Source organism: Monodon monoceros, unplaced genomic scaffold (assembly GCF_005190385.1).
Source record: "Monodon monoceros isolate NGI ecotype Baffin Bay Population unplaced genomic scaffold, NGI_Narwhal_1 Super_Scaffold_13, whole genome shotgun sequence".
Classification (NCBI taxonomy): Eukaryota; Metazoa; Chordata; class Mammalia; order Artiodactyla; family Monodontidae; genus Monodon; species Monodon monoceros.
In genome coordinates this window covers 1,226,570-1,231,412 of record NW_021703769.1, presented here as the reverse complement: position 1 = coordinate 1,231,412, position 4,843 = coordinate 1,226,570, and the positions used below count along the sequence as shown (strand labels likewise).

Genomic DNA, 4,843 nt, shown 5'->3' with positions numbered 1-4,843 from the left:
CCTCATACTGGCAGGGCGGGCACTGGGCAGGCCTGGGCAGTTCCCATGCCCTCCGCCTGGCAAAGACACTTGCCTCTTTATGGAAGCGGATGCAGAAGGACCGCACAAGTGAGTCCGCAATGAAATTCAAATGATTTTTATAGGGAAATGCTGGGCAGCCGAGGCCCTGGGTCTGGACAGTGTTGGGCTCTGTGGGCGCCGGGGGGCCTGGCACGTCCCTTCCTGCAGTTTCGGCAACGCCTGTGCCGTGGAGCCCCCAGCACGGAGGGGGGCTTCTCCTCACTCTGCTGTCTGCCTTTCCTGGAACTTAGGGTGCCCCAGGGTGTCCTCAGATGGTGTCCTTAGGGCTCAGGGCTCTAAGGGAGGGCGGGGAAGTCCAGACTCCATCTTTTTCTACTCAAAACCTAATCTCTAACTCCAAGCTCTCTGAGCAATTTCCAGTGGCTTCTAGAGAGAACATGACACCGCCGGCATCTGCCTGTCCAGACGCCTGAGTTATCACCGGCGGAATAAGCCGATCCAAGTAAGTGCTTGTGAATGAGGGTCTCTGTTCTCCGGGGCCCAAAGCTCCCATCACCGCCGCCAGAAGGGCAGCCTTTGGGACGGTAAACGCGTGTTACTCCGTGTGGTTTATCTGTGAATCTGTAACCCCAGGGAGAGCCTCCCGCGTCCACCAGCGTTTTGGGAGAATGCCCGGGACCTGTGCAGGGGAATTAGATTCCCCAGCAGCTGCCTTCAAAGGCCGCAGATAATCTAAAAAAGACAAAGATGGAATTGAAACTCCGAGAGTCACCTTGCTGGGGAGACACAAAGAGTGAGGAACAGGGGGGAGGTTTGTGGCCCCGAGTCGGCCCTTCACAATTTGCCTGGACCAGCCAGCAGGCGCTTGCACCGAGCTGGACAGTGTCCCGGCCCCCGAGGCCGACATCTCAGTTCACATCAGAGGTTAGCAAAGCAGTGCTGTTGGAGCACAGAGATCCTGCCACGACGGTGGCAGCTTGAGTGGAGGGCCTGCGCACCCCCAACACAGCACTGAGCGCTGTGAGAGGTGCGGGAAGCTGATAAAGCTGACCCAGGGAAAGGTCAGCAGGCAGCCATGCAGAGTCCAGAGCCGTCTGCTCTGCTCCGAAGGGGCTCTCCCCGCCTAGGGTGGAATTACAACTTTGAGGACAGAAAACGGTTTGACCATACATAGACTCTTGCTACCAAAGACCCTCCCAGTGGCCCATGCCTTCCTCTCACCTGACAAGCTTAATCCCCCATGAAGCTCTGCCTTCCAGGAAGTTTGGACATCTCTGGGCTGAGTCTCTTCCTGGGACCACTCTGACCTCATGATTCTCTTCTTCGGTAAGCCAGCTGTCAGCCCACACCTGGACCGCACTGAACAATCATCCTTACCTGGCCATAGCGTCTGACAGATCACAACAGCTCACAAAGCCACTGTCTGTAACCAAGCCTGACCTCCCTAACCTTCAGCAAAATCCTCTTTCTCATGCGAAACAGTGAAATCAGCCTACTTTGTTGCAACATGTTTTCATCATTTCTGAGGTGTGGTGTCAGTTGTCATTAGGTGGAAATGGACATCTTGGGAAGTCAAAAAAGGAAGAACATTGGCAGTTTCAAATGATTCAACTGATACGTATGCAAAATTCACCAAAATAGAAGTGAACATAGGATTTTAAGTGTTCTTCAAATAAAGCACGCTAGCTAAGCTATGTTGTTTTCAGATACCATGTCTGATGGTCCCTTTTCCGGGCCAGACCACCAGACTGGGGTGTCAAGTCTCGTGTGGCAGCGGGGGAGCTTCCTGTCTCCAACGACATGGAGAAAGTTTCTGTCTCTCTCTCTCTTCACTTCTCTTCTGATCTCAGGAGGAGACACACTTTCCCCAAAGTGAGATGTCCATAGAGCCAGCTGAAGTCCATGGAGAGAGGGGCTGTGTCCGCACCAGCTCCTCCATTTCAGTTCTTGGGCGGAGGGGCTCCAAACACTATGTCAGGGGACCATGACTGGCCATAAAAGTGTGAAGCACCTGTTCTGAGCCCCTAGAGCTGCCGGGACAGGCAGCAGAGGGGAGCCAGAGGGACCTGGGTTCGCGCTTTCTTTCCCTTTTAATGACTTCCTCTGCAGACAAAGCCCCACCGGGATAGAACTTAGCGAGTTCAGAATGTTCCAGGACACTTTATCAGGCTACCCTTGTTCTCAAAGGCTGCTGTGCTCTGCGGGTGACCTCTAGGGCCTCCTCCCACGCCTCCTAGCTCCTGCAAGGCGAGGATAGAGTCTCCTGACCCCACAGTGCTGGTGGCCGGGGGGGTCTGAGCTAGATCTTGGACCCCTTGACATCCGGGGCTGCACAGCACGTGGTCCCAGGGCGCACAGGTGTTGCCGGGGCCCCTCAAGGTGCCTGAGCTCAGGGTTAGCCTTGAGCACCAGAGATCTGCGTTTTGCATTAATACACCTGAAATGTGTGTTCCCGATTTACCTTTCAAATTGTGCCCGTAGCCGAGTCCTGTGGGAGGATCCCTGGTGCAGACACGGTCCAACAAGACAGGGCTCCTCAGGGGCCTCGGGGCCAGTGTTTCCCTCCAGGGCGGGTGAGGGCCTGTGTGGCCTGTGGGTAATGGACGCAATGCCCCCAGGGAGCTGGCTCCTTCCACCCTCTCGTTCCTCTGTGCCGGTCACATCGAAGAAAACGTCTTAGGTAGTGACAGTCCATCTCCAGCACCTGTCTGACACTCGCCAGTGTCCCTTTACAAACAAGGAATGCGCAGGTCTAAGGCTCAGGGGCCCTTCTCAGGCAGCAGTACTTGGCTAACATCAAATACCACTTTCTCTTGTACCCATTTTTTATGGTAACCTCTCTATGGTAATGACACAGATTTACCTTTTTAAAACTAAACTCACTCTTTTAATAAAATACATAAATTGTTCAGAGAAAAAAAAAGTGTAAATAATGGTTTCAAGGAATAAAATCCAAAATGAAGTTTGGAAACCCCAAGTCTGATCCTGCTTCTGCCATTGGAAATGCTTTCACGGCATCACCATCAGAAGGTGGGCTAGTTCTGCTCACACACCTCCCGTGATGGGGAGCTCACTACCTACAAAAAGCATCTCCATTCGGCTCTCCTGGGAAATGCTGCTCCCAGCAGTTTCCACACTGAGCCCAGGTCTGCAGGGCAGCTCAATTCCCTGTCCTCATGGGGAAATCTTCATGGAGCGGGCACCCTCTGCCAGGCAGAACGGCCGACTCCCCAGCAGTCCCTCATCCTCTTGGAGGGAATTTCTCCATCCAGGAACAACAGTTGCTGGTTTTTTACTCTTAAAGGGCAGTGCCAGGAGCGGAGACCAGTCTTCTAGGAGTAACTGGACATCACCCCAGCTTCCAGGAGTGGAGGCATGGAGGCGGCCGGGAGCCCTGCAGACATCACTAGGGACTCCCAGCACCAGATGTGAGTGGGCAAAAGCCCAGCACTGAAGGAAGAGCATTTCACAATTAACTGTGAACGGGACATTCTCCCATAAGCCCCAGCACCTCCTTCTCTAGTTCTGACTCCCCACCCCCGCACAGGAAGAGGCCAGCCTCTTGCATCTCCTTTGTGGTTCCATGGGCTTTACCAGGCTAAGGTCACACTGGTCATTACTCCCTTACCCAACTTCTCTCAGGATTCAAATACACACACACACACACACACACACACACAAACACACACGGTTGACTTTTGTAGGCTTCTTTTTAAAATAAATTGATTTTAAGGAAAATAAAAAGGAAAAATTGTGGAGTGTTATTGTGATCAGCTATTAATATGTCACTTCTTGGCAACTCTTATGAGCCCTTACATGAGCCAACCTCTAAAACAGCCAACCTGTTTTATTTCATTCAGTGTTTTCAACAGCCCTTTAAGGAAGCTCCATCATCACTCCTCTTTCACAGATGAGGAAACTGAGGCTCAGAGGAATTAAGCACTGTGTTCAAGGTCACACAGCAGGAATATTGGGAGGATTCAAACAGGCCCCCCTGTTGAGGGCAGTGTGTCTGGTGCCTCCCCTTCTCCTGACATCAGCGCTGACGTCAAAAGAGGATCGTTTTACTGAAAAGGCAACAGACGGAAAACAGTGGATTCCCCAGGGGAAGGTGCTGGCTTCACCATGCGCCCAGGGCACGTCCCCAAACCCGCATTCCCAACTCCCACGGGCGCCGGGGGCCCACCACAGGGGCTGCTCCCAGGTGGGCGTCCCAGCCCGGACCTGGGTCTAGACCACTCCTGCGCCTCTGCCCCGGCCCCCACCTGGCCACAGGTGGCCTTGCCGAAGGGGTAGTGCGGGAAACTCCCTCCCTCCCACGTCCTCTCCCAAAGGTCTCGGCCCTACACGCCCTGCTTCAATTCCGAGTCAGTTCGAAACTGAGTAGTCGCGCGGCCTGGGGAACACACTTCACCGCTCGGCTCTCGGTTTCCCAGCCTGTAGCTCGGAGATCGGGCTCTCTTGGGGTTGGGAGGGATTAGTCAGCGAAGGCGCGCGCCGGTGCCCGTGCGGCGGCGACCTGGGGGATGGAGGGGCGTCCCAGCCCCCGCCCCTCCTCCATTCGCCCCGTCGGGTCTCGCGCCCCCTCCTCCCTGCTCCAGCCCCGGGCCCCGCCCCTCGCCAGCTCCCTCCCCAGCCGCGCACTCAGGCCTCTGTCACCTCTCAGTGGGCGGGCCCGGGGGGGGGGGGGGCGCGGCCCCAGACCGCTCGGCACAGCCATTGGCCGGAGTAGGTGAGGCCGGGCAGCCTCCTCCCCGCGGCGGGGCGGGCCCGGTATGGGATGAATGAAGCTGGAGTGGGCGCTGAGCGGCAGCCAGAGCTT

The 4,843-nt window shown here is 55.5% G+C and overlaps 1 long non-coding RNA gene across 7 annotated transcripts in view; it reads left to right on the top strand.

Annotated features, from left to right (window-relative positions):
• LOC114894618 overlaps positions 1 to 1,698 on the top strand; it is a 7,143-nt gene extending 5,445 nt beyond the window's left edge. For 6 of the 7 annotated variants that reach the window (XR_003793268.1, XR_003793273.1, XR_003793269.1 and 3 more), the window contains 2 exons: positions 423 to 523; positions 655 to 1,698. This is a non-coding gene — a long non-coding RNA (uncharacterized LOC114894618). Of the gene's footprint in view, positions 109 to 422; positions 524 to 654 lie in introns of all 7 variants that reach the window. The other variant, XR_003793272.1, reaches the window with a different exon arrangement.
• Positions 1,699 to 4,843: the final 3,145 nt, after the last annotated feature.